The sequence below is a fragment of the Gastrolobium bilobum genome, unplaced genomic scaffold (genome assembly GCF_033153095.1).
Source record: "Gastrolobium bilobum isolate Gb01-03AN ecotype WA unplaced genomic scaffold, APGP_CSIRO_Gbil_v1 utg12205, whole genome shotgun sequence".
In the NCBI taxonomy this organism is placed as follows: Eukaryota; Viridiplantae; Streptophyta; class Magnoliopsida; order Fabales; family Fabaceae; genus Gastrolobium; species Gastrolobium bilobum.
Window position 1 is genome coordinate 172,695 of NW_026899230.1, and position 9,056 is coordinate 181,750.

Below are 9,056 nucleotides of genomic sequence, written 5' to 3' on the forward strand. Positions count from 1 at the left end.
GGATTTTTTTTAAAATTCTTTAGATTCCTTACAAATAAAAAATAAAATAAAAATTGTATGTTACTTCCAATGATTTTCGTCTCGGGATGGATGAGATAATAACTTTTCTTGTTTTGCTAGTAAAGCACTGTTGACAATTTTCTAAAAAAAAAAAAAATCCCTAACAAAATATACTCATTTTTTTTATATAAAAGTACTATGAAAAATATTATTCTCATTTTATATAATATAATTATCTTATGTTATTCCATTTCGATTATTTTATCTATTTTTTCTTTTTTATTTTTTAATAATGAGCTTCACGTGACTTCTCTATATAATATGAGAAAATTACTCTAATATAAAATGAGAGTAACATTCCGTGAGATTATTTATGTTATGGGTTTGCATTGCCTTTAACACCAAAGGATTGATATTGTTGTTATCTATAGCCTTGCCTAAATAAATAAACTCATTATGAAATTTTCTTATTTAATAAAGTTAATTTTTGCCTAACAAATACTTTTTTTGGTCATATGCCTATGAGTTAGCCTTATATTGTTACTATAGTAATCAAGATTTATCATGATCGCATTATCCTAATTATTTCTTATTAGATTAGTTTATATTTATGTTAATTGTTTAAATTGTCTTATTAATTGTTATCATGTAAGTGTTATTAGTTTTAAATTTAAATTAGGATTTTCTTATCTTTGTTGAAGTTATAATTCTATAAATTGTTAGTTCAATCAACACATAAAAAGAGAAGAAGAAAATAATTCAAGTATATTTCATAATGTCTAAATATCCTCCCTAATTCTCTTCTTTCGTTCTAATTTCGTTCCCTTCAACTACCCATATTAATCATTGTTAGATATATACAAATTCAAATAAAATTATTACTTAATTAAGCAAATTTTTTTTTTTTTTTTTTGATAACTTAATTAAGCAAATTTTAGATTACACTCCATATGGGTCACGGTTTAATCGTCTTTGTCAAAATAAAAAAAATACTATAATTATTTATAGGGATAGATTAGTTTATTTATATTTTTTTATGTCTATCTTACTCACTACTCTTTAATACTATTAAATTAGGGTCTCGAGAGGAGAGAGTTAAGAACTGATTTAATGTTATTGGAGAATAATGAATAAAGTAGGTATGAAAATAAGATAGGTAAAATAATTTATCTCTTAATTATATTTCATAATAATTATAACAGTTTTAACATAAAGTTGAATTAACCACATATTAATGAATGATTAATTACTAATTTTTGTTCGATAAAAAATAAGAGAATAAATATAAAGTACCATAATTTCATAATAAAATTGTAGTATCTATACATATAAATATAATTAAATTTAAATTATATCAATTTTTAAAATTAAAATTAAAAACTAATCTAATTCAATTAAACTTTTTATTTTCCCCTGGTATTCAAATTTTTATTTTACATTAAATTAGATCAGTATATCAACATTCAATGTCAGTGCACTTCATGAATTACACATGCGGCAAATCATACTGAATACTTGATTCGTTTGTCTTTCCCTTAACAAAAAAAGAATGAAAAGTGTTACCATTTTGGGATCATTATGGTTTTTGATCAGACACCTGTACTTGCCTATGAAATTAATCCTTTCATCTGAGAATATTTTTAGTGGTCCCTTTTTCAAATGTGGGGGAAAAAAAATACTTTTTTTCTTTTTTTATTTATATTTTCATCTCCAGTAATCTGGATCACTAAAAGTATGCTCCTTTTGTTTCCATCCTCTAAAAAACGAAACAGGTGGTTATAATCCCCCCCAAAAAAAACTTTAAGGGGGTGTTTGATAGAGGAGAAAATTTTCTGTTATCAGGAAAATACAATTACTAGGCATATGGTGTGAAAATGATTTTGGTAGAAAAATATAAAAAAAGTTGTTTGGAAGGTAAAAATATTACCAGAAAAATTTGGTTAAAAATACACTTTCAACAATATACACAGTAACAATTTAGTCAACAATTTCATGCTCAAATTTTTTTTCCCCATCAAACCCAAAATACTACCATCAATATGGGTTTCTGGAACAGTGTTTTGAAAGAAATTTTGCAAACAAAATGAGATGGATGGGTAAAGCATTCTCCTATCTAAATTTTATTAAATCTCCTACCAAACACAGTGAAATAGAAAACACACTTCAAGTTGCATGGAAAAAAAAATCAAAAGCTCCTACCAAACACCTCCCAAGGTAGTGTTTGGTTGTTGGTTTATTTTGGGATTGATGGGAAAGTGTAAGTGAATATTGAAAAGTATCACGTTTAGTTCAAGTTTTTTCAAGAAATACCAGGCAAATAAGATAGATGGGAAAATGACTTTTATGTTGATTTTTGGATGAAATTCACTGTTACAGAATACCACTTGAGATGTGGTATTTTGAGATAAATGGAGAAGTGAAAAAATAGGTGCAAAGTTTCTTCCGGAAATAGATTTTGCATATTTAAATAAATTTCTCTGATAATATTTGGGTCAACCAAATAACTTTTTTTACATTTTCCTACCAAACTCATTTTTCAACCATTTCCCTGTCAATTACATTTCCGTATTAAAAAAAAAATTCTCCCGAGTCAAACAATACCTAAAAAATTTGAGATTGTCTCCTTCAACTTCTTCCTCTTCTCTTCGTTGATGGCGCAAGGATTGAAGCTCACACTCAACTTGTTAAACAGCAAGGACGTGGATGAGGCTTTCAGAGCACACACCAATATCAAGGCACTTAGTCTTAGGTTTGGAATGTTGGGATATGCTATTGGATCTGTCATGTGTTTCCTTTTCTTGATGCTTTCTATGGTTAATGTTATTGAGATTTGCTTGGGGATGTTGTCATGTAGTAGTAAATCTGCTAGTCTTGTTGCCGCCGATGGTTACAATTGCTCTTCAGTCTTCTAGTTTATATTTTTATTGTTATCTATGCTTTTACCCGTTGAAATTAAAAAAAAAAAAAAAAATACCCAGAAATGTTTTATTTAGTTTTGCAAGTTTGCGTTTCAACGAGATAATGGTTCTTTTTATGGTTTTGTGATGATCTTTTGTTCTTTCTGCTTGTAGATAAGTGTTTGCTCAAATGGGTATTGAGAAAATTTTCACCACTCCTGTAGTAAATACTTCTTTACTCAAATTAGAAAGATATGGACCCAAATCAGAAATAGTTGTTTTAGAGAGGCTTAAAGCTCTATTTGATGTGGAAAATATTGACACTCACAGAGTGCCGGAGAAGCATAGGCAGATCTACAAGAGAGTAACCACTTTATTTTAGCCCTTAGTATAAATTTCTGGCTCCGCCACCGGCGGGTTATTTATATGTTGAAAATATCAACTTAAAAATTTTATTATTTTATCGATGAGTAAATTAATATTAAAAAAATTATATTAAAATTATCACATTATCTAATGACTTGTGTGATTAAGAGAGATGTGTGTAGGAGTGTAAATGGGCTTGAATGGCTTAAATAAGTCAGTTCTGTGTAAAATACTTTAGGCCTGGTTTGATCTTTTAACCTTGTGTAATCTCAAATTATAAGTCTGGTGTGACCTATATTTAAAAACAAAAGTCTTGGTCTAGGTATGTTAGCCTGTTTAAGTCTATTAGACATTCAATATTTAAAATAATATTACTTTTATTATTCAAAATCATTAAAATAAATAATAAGATATAAGTTGGCCTGAAGATTTATAGACCTGACATGTAAACAAAGCATATGACATGCTTTCTAAATAAGCTTTTTTAAAAGCTTGAACCTATTTTATTTGACTGTATGTAATAGGTCGAGGCTGACCTGGATGTAGGCTACCCTTGTTATGCTGCCCCTGTTAGGCTGCCTGACTCATTTATACCCCTAAATATATGTGTCACTGTGTAACTTTATACTGGTATTATTATTAAAAAATTACTTTAATGATAGTATTTTTTTATGGAAGTGTGAGTCTTTTGGTTTTGTTCATTTTGACCTTCAACTATAATGGCAATGAATGACCATTGAAGACGCGCATAGATATTGTAATTTTGCAACAAAACTATAACATAATCAAATATAAAATCAAACATGTATTATATAATATATATGGCACCAAAGTCGTGAATATGTTGATGAATAAACAATGAGATATCTATGAAAATGACAAATCTGTTGGGTATCATATATTGTGCAGTTTGGATGACAGCAAACAAGCGAAATCAAGTCATCTAACACTTTATTTAGTTTTTGAAATGACAAATAGGTTAATTTGTTGAAGGATTAATATGATTTTGATCCCTCTTCTTTGTCTCTGATTGCCAAAATATTTAGGGATTGAATTGAAATCGAATTGAAAAAGAATAAGATTGAAAATCAATTGAAACGAATTGAAATCAATTTTGATTCTATATTGTAAACAATCAAATCTATTTTATTTAGAAAAATATTTTTGACTTAGAGTTAAGTTGAAACTGTATATTGCAATTGTCATGAATTTGACAATTGGGACACAATTTACTTGGTACCTAAATCTAGAGATAAGTTTGGGTGAATTATTATATAAAAGGATAATATGTTATATTTTTATACTTTAAATTGAGCTTGGCTCTGAACTTATCATCCAATTGGATAAAGATATCCGAATTGGGATTTTGGGTTTTTTACATCCTCTTAGAATTTTTCCCATGTAATCGCGTTGTTATCTCTTTAATATTTTTTTATTAGTAAAATTTGTTACTAGCATTGATTTTATAAACTCAATATACCTTCCTGGTGAATTCATTTGGAACCAACAATATCAAATAAAAAAAGTGTTGATCCCCACCAAGAAAACTTTCAATACCACCCTTGTATTTATTTTTGGATGTGACGATAATATTTATACTATATATTATCGGTAGTATATAGGTAAAATATTAAAAATTATTTTTTCTCTCTTCAAAAATTATTTGAGCTGATATAACGCACTCCTATTAGCTTATTGTAATAAAAATATTTCTTCTCCCGCGCTATTATTTCCTTCCCATTCCTCCGTCCAACTCACTTTAACCCACCTATATATGAGGCAGAGATCTGGATCTTTTCATGTGAAAATTCACATAAACATATCATGTGGAGAATCATAATCATACAAAGGTAGATCAATGATAATAAAGGAAGAGAGAAAAAAATATTAAAATAAATAGTTACGAAATCATAACCGTTAATTTACATTTGTATGATTGTGATATTTCCACGTGATCATATCATGTTTTTTTTTATCCATTTCCATGAGAGGCAGTATAACTCAACCCACAAAATTGTGACTGATTGACCCAGTGTTCAACACATACTAGCATATTTTATGCTGAGGCTTTTCCTTGTCTCTCACAACTCCAAGAAGAACAAATCTTTAACTCCGAACAACATCTTTGTTTCCTTAAAATTCATAATATGGCTCTTATGTTCCCTTATAAAAATTAGCTTCACATAACATTTTTTTTCAATGAATTCGTGACCTACTTCTCGAGAGCTTATTACATGTTAGAAAATTTGTTTAGGAGTTGTGGAGAATAATTTATATTCGTGTAAATTTAAAAACTCTTGTATTTATTATTAATCGTTAGTTCTGTTTGTATATGACGGTTTACATAACTCTCATCTTCAATATATTAGACTTATTAGATATAAATAAAATTAAATATTAATAAAGGTTCAAGAATTCTTATTCTTATATGAATATAAATTTATTCCTTTCCAAAAGAGTTTAATTTTAATTTTGAATGTATTTATATTATTTATGAGTTCATGTATTTATCAAATCTTTTTTTTTCGTGGAGATTTATCATATCTTTAATGTTATATGAAATTGTTAAAGTTTTGTTAGTAAAATGACAATTGATTATTCACATGATTATTGCTATAATTTTCGTAGTTTTATGAGAAAGTAGTTAAATTAATCGTGACATAACTTTCCTATTCAAAAAATAAACAATGCTAAACAATATATTATTTTTTACCTGAAGGCTAAAGTATGCTGGCATATACTGAGACCATGGCTACCATTTAATAAAATCTTTGACCGTTCATCCCATCAATTTCTTTTTGACTGCCCCAACAAGACTGGCAGAACGTTGCCATCTGACACCATGATCCCACTACCCTTAGGGTGTGTTTGGTACACGAGAAATTTTTTGGTGACCGGGAATCATGATTAATGGGAATTCAGTAGAAATTGAGTTTACTTGGAATCTACGAAAGATGTGTTTGGTTCGCCAAAATATTACCGGAAATATTGGGTAAAAATTACTGATTCCATATTTGGTTTAGAACGAAATATGACTTGGAATATGAGGTTATTTTACAAAAATAACCCCAAACTATTTTTACTTTTGTAGTTGATAGATTGGGTCTAGATTTTTATGTGTATTGGAGTATTTTTGTCTCAAAATTTATTGTTGTGCTTTCCCTTTACTTGGTATTCTGATTGGTATTCCGAATTACCATATTATTTTTGATAATCTGAATAGTGACTTTTCTTTATAAATCAAATTACCGGTAATCCTTGGATATCCGGGAATCGTAATTTATTCCTTCTACCAAACGTGGTAATTACATTTACCAAAGAAAGATTACCAGTAATCCTCTCCAAAAACTTGAACCAAACACCCCCTTATTGATAAGACAATGGGAATAAAATTTCCATGAACATTTTGGACCAGTGAAATAAATTTTTTACAGGCATAAAATTGGGTAGATCTCATCTTTCTCTTTATCTATAGATCTTATTTATAGTTTTATTTTTATAACATGAGATAATTATTTTCTTACAATATAATAAAATAATTTTTTAACATATATTTTGTGGAAAAAGTGTTTATCATTTTAAATGACATAAAGTTATGTCATTTTAAGATAGAGGTAGACACAAAATAAATTTTTTTATTTAAATTTTAAATTAAAAATCACCCACTTTCTCTCTCCTAATGATTTATATTTTCTGTGTCTATCTCTCTCTTAAAATGACATAACTTATGTCATTTAAAATAACAAATATCAAACCCATATTTCATTTATTTTTTGTTAAAATGGTAAAAAAAAAAAGGTCATCTTTGGTGTGCTCTTCTCCCCAACAAATTCTGTCTACAGACCCAAAAGTCCCTCATCAATACCATTTTCTTGTGCATATATTAAAAGGGGAAAATAAAATTTACGTTATAGAAAAATCCTAACCTCATATCATAGATACATCAAGTGTAAGATTCACTTATTTAACAAAAAAAAAAAAAAAAAAGTGACACATTTTTTTATGGTGTGTGTAAGAAAAATTTATTTTCTCATGTAACACGAGAAAAACAAATCTCATATTAAAATAAGGTAAACTTACTCATAATGGTAAAAAAATATCAAATTAGACTACACGAAAATTGATATTTTTTATTTTGGATAAAAGAAGTGGTATTTTATATAAACACCTATCAACAACTTTTTTGTTTTGAGTATGTGAAGTTAATATAAGTTTAATAACATAATTCAGTTAGGTTCCGTCAGTACGATACGATTAGTTTATTTATTCCTATATTTTTTTTAGAGGTGATATTTTTTGCTATCTTTATTGTAAAACGATCAGCATCCATTATCGATAACAATGGAACTTGTATTCCATAAAAGAAATTTATATCTCATTTCATCAGTCCTTGATTTTAAAAGGGACTAATTTATCCACTTATGCCTAGTTAACGTTGTGTATTTGTTTTAATTAAGACATGGATATAAAATTTAAAACTACAAATATTGTCTAAATCCATGTAACAAATTTATTAAACCGATCGTTTCAATAAAGCTGATAATCATTGTTTTTTGACTCACTTAAAAAATTCCAAAAACGAAAAATTATTCCTTTACTAGGGATTGAATCAATTGTCACAAGCAGATTCTTAAGAGAGAACTGTAACTAATAACTTTCTTGTTTTGCATGTGGAGAACTTTTTGAAAATTTTGAAGATAAAAGAAGGAACAAATGAGACGAAGTAGTAGACTTGTTTTTGTCGAACAGTAACTATTAAATAAGACTTTCCTGGTAGTATATGAAGTACTTTTTGAAAAATTTGGGGGAAGAATAAAAGGGAACAAATGAGACGAAATAGACTTGTTTTGTCCAGGAGGGTTGGCTTTGAAAGAAAACGGTGTGTTTTGGTTTAAAAAAATAAAATAAAACCCATGTGTTTTGTATTTTTGGATAAGATTCTTTTGGATGAAACAAATTTAACATTACCAGGTATTAATAATACTATTATTATCTTACCCATGTGTTTTTTGTGTGTTGTTTACATTTTGCCAATATTATCTTACCAAATAAATAAACAAAACAAAATATGTTGAAAAGATTATAGGGCTTGTTTGGTGGATACGATGATAAGATAATGGTAAGATATGATATGAGGCTGATAAGCTGATATCATGTCCTGTATTTGATGAGCACCTGATTAGTAATCTGATAAGATTATATAGAAAGAGAAAGGAAAAACAAAAAACAAAATAAAATAAGAAATCATGTATTGGATAGGATAAAATAAGACAATAGGATAAACTAATCATATCTTATTGACTCACCAAACAAGAAATAAAAGTAAGATATGATAAATTATCCTATTTTATCTTCTTTATCAGGTGCTCCAAACAGATCTTCGATAGCTCGTTGCCTGGTTTGGTCCAAATATCAACACTGAATCAATTCACCATGGATATCTATCACCTGCTTCTGGGCCTATCTATTGGCCCATCACGAAGGTTAGACTTAACTAACACTAATAATCCTCAACAAGGAAACTCTATGCAAGTCATTAATAATATAAGAAATGACTTTTTAATTAAGGAAAAAATGTGTGTCATTTTAAAAAATGTAAAATTGTGTTATTTTAAAATAGAAAAAAGATAAATAAAAAAAAATAAAAATGTGGGTTCTACCTCTTTATAAAAGTAAAATGAGATAAATTATGTCAAGATAAATTGTTTTCGCTTTCAATAATTATTTTCAATCAGAAGATGTCTTTTCCAAAATGAGCAGCCCCAGACCCCAGTAATAAAAGAAGAAATTGTT